This window comes from Pseudorasbora parva, chromosome 14, assembly GCF_024679245.1.
Source record: "Pseudorasbora parva isolate DD20220531a chromosome 14, ASM2467924v1, whole genome shotgun sequence".
Lineage (NCBI taxonomy): Eukaryota > Metazoa > Chordata > Actinopteri > Cypriniformes > Gobionidae > Pseudorasbora > Pseudorasbora parva.
Window position 1 is genome coordinate 46966769 of NC_090185.1, and position 8455 is coordinate 46975223.

Below are 8455 nucleotides of genomic sequence, written 5' to 3' on the forward strand. Positions count from 1 at the left end.
CAGGTTTTACACTGGGTGTCTGTACTCTCAACAATCATGAAGCATGAGCTACAATATTTGTGCAAAAGCAGAGAGGAGGGATCATCAAAAAAATGTTTAAATTTGTGTACATTTTTAAGACACTCAGTCTGTGTATCAGAGGGGCAGTGCAGAGATATTAATGTAAGCAAATCACTGAGAGCTTTTCCTGTTAATTTGTGTCTGTTTGCAAAAGTCATTATGAGGAGAAGACTCTCTGCAACAGAAATTGGTGCATTTCTGTACAGTGGATGATCTACAGTGTTTGTAGAGCTTTCAAGTTTTGTTCCCTCTTCTTGGTTAAGCTCAAAACTGTCTTCAAATGATAGGTCATCATCAATTGAAAAGTCTTCATCAAATAACGCATTGTCATCTAAAGTCCCTTCTTCAACAAATTCAGGTAGGTGCTCAGGAAATGTATCCATGTAAATAGGCTGTTCAGGCTCTGATTCAACATTAAGACCAGAGTGATGCATCTCACTTGTGTGTCCATAGCACTGGGATGAATGGTTGGCGTAATGGATGTTACACACATTTGTGTTTGAAGAGTCTTCCAAATTAGCAGATCTGGTCACTTGCTCGGTGCTGCAATCATCTGACCTCCAGTTTGTTGCTTTTAGAAAAAAAAAATCAATTGATTAATTTGCTTTTACTTGATTGGTGAATTTATGGCTTACTAGTCTCAACATGTTTATTTTTCATTATACTCATGCTAAACACATTACTAATTACTAGACTATTAAAGTGTTTTAATAAATCACCTGAGCTGTCAGTAAACCCTTGACAACCCAAGTGAGGTTTGAAGGTCTCACTTCAGTAACAGTGTTTTATTGGCCACATTAACATTTATTTGAATTAACGCTCCAGTCGATCAAAATTTAAAGCTTTGCAACATGCGATTTCCGCAGAATAAATAAACTACATGCCATCTTGGAGACTGAAGGAAATGGAGTTAGTTGTTTTACATTTTTGCACGTTTTACCTTTATTTTCCTGTCCTTGTGTGTCCTGCAGAAAACCGAGAATGATAATACATTAAGCATATTTAACACTCGCATGCAAATTTATAAGGCATACCTAGGTTACAACAATGCAGTATATACTGTAGGAAATCCTGCTATAAATTCTCCCCTCATGGTATTATAATATTAACATTTTATTGGATCTGTTTAAAAGAGGTGATTATTTACTTGGATAGCCATTTTGAAAACTGTACTTTGTGGTGCTGTTGAACACTACGGTCAGACATTCTTAATATTTTGCTAATTGCACATATAAAGGTGATCTTAACAAACTGTCATTTCAAACAAATATTTTATTGCTATATAAAATGGAGCTGATGAAATGTAGCTGAGTAAAGAACATAGCAGCTAAATGTTTTTATTTTTATTTTTATAAATTACCTGAAAGTCACACTTCAGTAAAAAGTTGTTAAAATATGACTTTGGTAAAAGCTAGTTACCCACATGAAAAAGATTTTAGTAGAAGTATTAAAGCTACACTGTGTAACTTTTTTAGTTTATTCTTAGCTAAAAACACTTAGTTCTTTCAAAAATATATGTGCTCATTAATGTATATTTACTTCTTTCAAGTAATAAAGTATTCTCGTAAGTTTATAATATGCCATTGAAAATACAAGCGGGTGAGGGGTTCGAATGCTGGTCGCCATGTTGCCCCTCCATCTTGAAAGTACATTAGCCAAAGAGGGACGTACCCATAAATTAAAGCTTCGCCTTTCGCGTTGTAACACTTGATGGCACCGTGTCGAATCTGAAGAGGGGGATTGCCATGTTAATGTTGGACTAAATCGGCCACCGTAGGAGTTAAAGGGATACTTCACCGCTTTTTCATATTAAAGGTCCCGTTCTTCGCGATTCCATCTTTCAAACTTTAGTTAGTGTGTAATGTTGCTGTTAGAGCATAAATAATACCTGTAAAATTATAAAGCTCAAAGTGAAGCGAGATATTTTATTTAACAGAAGTTCCCTTTCAAAGCCTACAGCGAACAGCCGGTTTGGACTACACCGCTGCACTTCCTTCAGTAATGACGTCACTAGAACCGTTTGTTGACTAACCCTCCGCCCACAAGAACACGCAAAATAGGGGGCGTGGTCTCCTTGCTCTCCCACGTGGAGAAGAGCGTGCATTCAGCGCTTGCATCTCCCCATTATGGTAAGAGGCGGGACCTTTCCGGGCACAGTGCGCTATGCTGCTGTCCAATCACAACACAGGAAGAGCTGGCCTAATCAGAACTCGTTACGTGTTTCTGAAGGAGGGACTTCATAGAACAAGGAAATCATCAGGCCGTTTTTAGGACAGAGAAAACAGCGGTGTACAGATAAGTAAATTGTGTGAAAAATACTGTGTTTTTTTACACGCGAAACATGAACTCATGTTATGTTGCACACTGTAAACATAATCAAAGCTTCGAAAACACGCGAAGAACGGGACCTTTAAACTATGTTATTCCCTTAACTAAAACGAGTTGATACACACCTCTCTCGTCTCAGTGCGTGCACTTAATCTCTCTGACGCGTGGTGACGATCTGATAGCATTTAGCTTAGCCCACTAAGCCCAGTTCATTCACTATGGTACCAAACAGAGATCAAGTTAGAAGCGACCAAACACCTCCACGTTTTCCCCATTTAAATACAGTTACATGAATAGTTGAACGACCTAGTATGGTGACATAAAATAAAACGTGGCGCTTTTCTAAGTGGATTAAAAAGGAACTATAATGTATGGCGGAATAGCACTTCTGAGAGTACTTCGACTCTGCGCAGTAAAAAGTCCTGCCTGAAACATCTTCCCCTCACTCTCTCATTTCTGTCAATAGGGGGGAGGGGGAGATGTGAGGGAAGATGTTTCGGCCGGGACTTTTTACTGCGCCGAGTCGAAGTACTCTCAGAAGTGCTATTCCGCCATACATTATAGTTCTCCTTTTTAATCCGCTTAGAAAAGCGCCATGTTTTATTTTATGTCATCATACTTGATCGTTCAACAATTCGTGTAACTGTTTTTAAATAGGGAAAACGTGGAGGTGTTTGGTTGCTTCTAACTTGATCTCTGTTTGGTACCATAGTGAATGAACTGGGCTTAGTGGGCTAAGCTAAATGCTATCAGATCGTCACCGCGCGTCAGAGAGATTAAGTGCACGCACTCAGATGAGAGAGGTGTGTGTCAACTCGTTTTAGTTGAGGGAATAACATAGTTTAATATGAAAAAGCGGTGAAGTATCCCTTTAAAACGAAATTAGAATTGAGAGGAACAGAAACTATTATTCACTGGATGGTCATATACCTTTTCACCACTAACTGGGGGAATCACACAGTGTAGCTTTAAAGTATATGATATCACAGTAAATGTACTTCAGTTTCAAAAGTGTAAGTAAATTACATAATATTTACATGTATGGGTTGGTTGATTATGTCCTGGCCAATAATCAGATTTGTTATTGACCTGAATTAGTTAAATTATTCATGTAAATTAATCTAAAAATGTGCTGTTTTGACTCTGAAGCTTAATGTAATCTGTAAAGCAAATGGAAACTATACCGGTAGTTATCAGATAAATGTAGTGTAGTAAACATTAAAATATTATTTTTCCCTAAAATGTAGTGGAGTGGAAATATCATGTGGCAAGTTAAGTACCAACACCTCAAATCGTACGTAAATACAGAACTTGGGTGAATATGCTTATAATCAATCACTGCAGATGACAATATAAAAACAATAAAATGTAAATTTCCCAACCTTTCTTCTGTATCTTTTGCAAGTATTTTGCTGGCTCTTCACCTTTCTCCTCCAGCGTGAGTTGTACTTCTGCGCCATTCTGCTCTTCTTTGAGGATGGTGGTATAGACAGTGCAATCTAATACACAGTGTTAAATAGTGTTACACTTACTACTATCAAATGTATCAGTAACCTCTATGGAAGAGCAATATTGACTGGTGTCGGGGGCTGCAGGGAAAATAACCTGTGGTTGACAGAAAAAAAAGGTACAGATAGTTCATAAAAGGGCACGAAATATATAAAATTTATTCAGACTGAAAAGGGTTACATTAAATGAATAATTATACACACGTGCAACCTTTCCTATTAAATTGATTAACATAAAGTTGACTAAATTATGATCATAATGAAAATTATCGCAGTTGTAACATTTATTAGCTGGTACAGAATGCACAATTGAAAACTCTTGGCATGTGACAATCACTTATTTTACAAACCATTTCATTATTAGGGTTTCATAAGGTTATTGTAGTAAATGAAAACAAAATTATATGACACTGAAATAATGGGCGTGTAAGAACTATTTCAGTTAACTGAAATAAAAATAAAACTAGATTTTTTTTAATGTAAAAACAAAAAAAATCAAGTACTAAAATATAATGTGTTGTACATTTACAAAGCTCACAAAAACCTTAAATTACAAATAAAACACAAGTAAGTTTATTCTATTATTAAAAAGTCGCTGTATCCACTCACCGCTTATAGATGCTGCACCGCCACCTTTGTTTTCTTTTTTGAGCTTCAGTTGGCGCAAAAACACTGTGAACCTTGAACCTTATAGATGATGCAGCCCCAACGTCAGCATTAGAAGAGAGCGCCATCAGTCACAAATGCTGCATCGTCATTGGTTAATTCACAGTGGAGGGGCGTTGCTGAATCAACGAGGTTAAGGCGCGAGTTAGTTAACGTATGGAGTTGCAGGCAGCGGGAATGGAGGAAAAAACAGTTGCAGGACTCAAAAGAAGGTAAGCAACATGTTTTTTTTTTAAACTTAAAATTTGGGCATTTTAAATGGCGAGTGTATGCGGGTTCTGATACTCTGTGAAGAAACTTGTCGTATTTTGTAGCTATACATTCTTGAAGTTACATAAATTATGTATGATTGAAAAAATTTGATCTCGTGCAGTGAGACCCCAATAATTAACGTTACGTGAAATGTGTTGTACTTTTGTTTATTTTACAGAATGAGTGCAGAAGGAACTAATACAAAACTGCCCAGAAGAGCGCGAAACCCTCCGAAAAAGATGAGTTTGTATGAACCAGACCCCAGCTCCCCCAGAGATGACCAAGATGGTAACGTTAATTGAGTTATTTTACTATACTACGGCTTCGCTAATTTTGTTAAGTATTAAAACTGGTTTAAGTGGTTATTTTTAACGTACTTTGGACACTTTACTAACCAAAATATTCATCAGTATTTGGTCTCTTATTACTGGAATTTTTATTAATACTGTATATTGGTAGCTTGAGGCACACATATTGATTACCCAGCAAACACGTTTACGTTGCCACAATGTCTGTGGCACGTTGCATTTCTACTATGGCAACGTCGCATGTCCACGTGCTCGCAACATTGTAACAACGTAGAATTGTAAGATGCAACAGGGCTGTAGCAACGTTGTTGCACGACATTCAGCAACTTCGAGACGACATTCTGACAACTATTTTTTTTAATGCTAGATATAGATATTCCCCATTAACCATTTTGTGGTTCATTTTTAATATCAGACATTATACTTTTTATATGCCTATATTGTTTATCCTATTATTTATGGGCCTACCAGTAAATTAATTATAATCAACACCTGCAACACACTTTTGAAGAGTAAAAATGACATACAAGGTTAACTAATTCAACTTTATTAAAACAGCATGTGACGATAGAACATACATAGATACATTTTGTAAAAATAAATAAAATAGAATAAACTAATATTTAGTTTAATACATCAAACACAAAAAAAGAAAAGAAGAGATCAGAACATTTAATGAGCAAAAGCAGGTTTTGTAGATGGTAGAAAATCATATTCGAAAGCCGGGCGATCGGTAACTGGAATCAGTCCAGGAAACATCAACAAATCCAAAGGAGAAATGCAAGTCCAGAAACCAGTAGGCAGGTATGAGTCCGAAACCAGGCAAGTTAGACAATAAAAAAAATATTTGTTGTTTACCTGACCAGAAGATGTATAACACTTTTCTTAACGGTAAGGATCTGAGTAAATCTGGTAACGTTAAACGTTAAAAATAGCGTTATGGTGGTACTGTAATACACAAAATCGCAACTCCATGAATAATAAGATAATTTGTCTGTTCATTTTTTTTTTTTTTGTAGTTTGCAGAAAGAACAAATGACTGTCACGTAGACACGGAAATTGTATGTTTGAATATTTACGTATCAGCTGAGGTAAATTAAAAGCAATACTCACGTATCCGCGTATCAAGTTATTAAAGGTCCCGTTCTTCGTGTGTTTTTGAAGCTTTGATTATGTTTACAGTGTTCAACATAACATGAGTTCATTATTCGCGTGTAAAAAAACACAGTATTTTTCACACAGTTTACTTATCTGTACACCGCTGTTTTCTCTGTCCTAAAAACGGCCTGATGATTTCCTTGTTCTATGAAGTCCCTCCTTCAGAAATACGTAACGAGTTCTGATTAGGCCAGCGCTTCCTGTGTTGTGATTGGACAGCAGCATAGCGCACTTTGCCAGGAAAGGTCCCGCCTTACCATAACGGGGCGATGCACGGGCTCAATGCGGCTCTTCTCCATGTGGGAGAGCAACAAGACCACGCCCCCTATTTTGCGTGTTCTTGTGGGCGGAGGGTTACTCAACAAACGGTTCTAGTGACGTCATTACTGAAGGAAGTGCAGGGGTGTAGTCCAAACCGGCTGTTCGCTGTAGGCTTTGAAAGGGAACTTCTGTTAAATAAAATATCTCGCTTGACATTGAACTTTGAGCTTTATAATTTTACAGGTATTATTTATGCTCTAACAGCAACATTACACACTAACTAAAGTTTGAAAGATGGAATCGCGAAGAACAGGACCTTTAACTTAAGTACTTGTTGAAGAATGAAACGGTTCAACTCAACTGTCAGTTGAAATTTAAAAGGCTGATTTGCGCTTTAGGGCAGTGATGACTAGTACAGGTCGTCCAGTGGTTGTCCAGATACCTTGGCACAACCTTAAGCAATGGCCCTGGACGGTGGATCAATGTCAACGTTGTGACAACGCTGTAACAACCTTCACCACACAACGTAGTTATAGCAACCTTTTGGCCATGTTGTGTCAACGTTGTTAGAAAGTTGTGTACGTTGTGCCAACATTGTGTGTTTGCTGGGATATAGCCTACAGGAATTTTTTATGGAATGTCATGAAAAAGGAGTGAAACTTATTTGTACATTTTAGTGACTGAATTTTGCGAACCATCTTAAAATTTAAGGGGTAAAATAATTTGTATAGGAATTGCAGCTCAAAGTTCTTTACAAAAAAGTATTCCTGCATACTCTTCATAGACAATGTGTAAAATAAATAAATAAACAAATAAAATTTGTGATAATTAAATAATGAAAGGGATGTGTGATACTTAAATAATGAAAGGGATTAAAAATATTGAAAAAATAGAATAGAGAGTGCATAAATCAAAGAGTTGCCCAGAAAGTACTGCATAATTAAAGTGAATTTACAGCATAACTTTCGGTAATTATAGTGTAACTATAAAGTAAGTATATAGGAACAATATGTAATATTGGGGGAATAAAGGGGTAACTATCAGGAAAATTTACAAATTATTTATACTGTAAGTATTTTTCATTAAGGGGTAATTATCCGCGTAGTTACGGGGTAAGTATGAATGTGCGGGCTGTAAATTAAAGTGGCTCTTGTTCTCCTCGTTTCGTGTAGTTACGGGGTAAGTACAATAAAAACACAAATACAATCTGATATCACTCAGAAACCTTTATTTAAAAAATGAAAAATAAAAACTTTTTTTTAAAAATAGATTTAGAACACATTCATTTCTCTTGCTTGGCTTCATCCTCCTCTTGTTCCTCTTCTTTTTCTTCCTGGCCACAGATGAATCTTAAGAAGGATCCCACATGTCTAGCTAGTATTCTGTAACTGTTACACTGAAAATACAGTGCGCGCAGAAATATCCTCACCGTTTACTCGTCTTTTACCCTCATGCAATCCGAGATGTATACGACTTTATTTCCTCAGATGAACACAGATAAATAAATAATCTCTGCTAATTAAAACTAATGCACACGCAGATAACTGCTGTTCGGATGCGATATATTGTTATTTTTTTTTACAAACACTTATCCATTGGGATCGTATGGAGTACTGTAGTTATTGCTGTATGTGCTGTTTGATGCCTTAACTCTTAGAAACCCAAATGAGTTTTAATTAGCAGAGATTATTTATTTTTCTGTGTTCATCTGAGGAAATAAAGTCGTATACATCTCGGATTGCATGAGGGTAAAAGACGAGTAAACGGTGAGGACATTTCTGCGCGCACTGTATTTTCAGTGTAACAGTTACAGAATACTAGCTAGAGACATGTGGGATCCTTCTTAAGATTCATCTGTGGCCAGGAAGAAAAAGAAGAGGAACAAGAGGAGGATGAAGCCAAGCAAGAGAAATG

At 36.7% G+C, this 8455-nt stretch overlaps 1 long non-coding RNA gene across 1 annotated transcript; it reads right to left on the reverse strand.

The window, feature by feature from the left end:
* Window positions 1-312: 312 nt before the first annotated feature.
* LOC137039829 (uncharacterized) lies at window positions 313-3835 on the reverse strand. Its single transcript, XR_010897769.1, has 3 exons — window positions 3771-3835; window positions 1001-1025; window positions 313-631 (listed from the first exon to the last, which is right to left on the reverse strand). It is a non-coding gene; the product is annotated as an uncharacterized lncRNA (long non-coding RNA).
* Between the last annotated feature and the right edge of the window lie 4620 nt (window positions 3836-8455).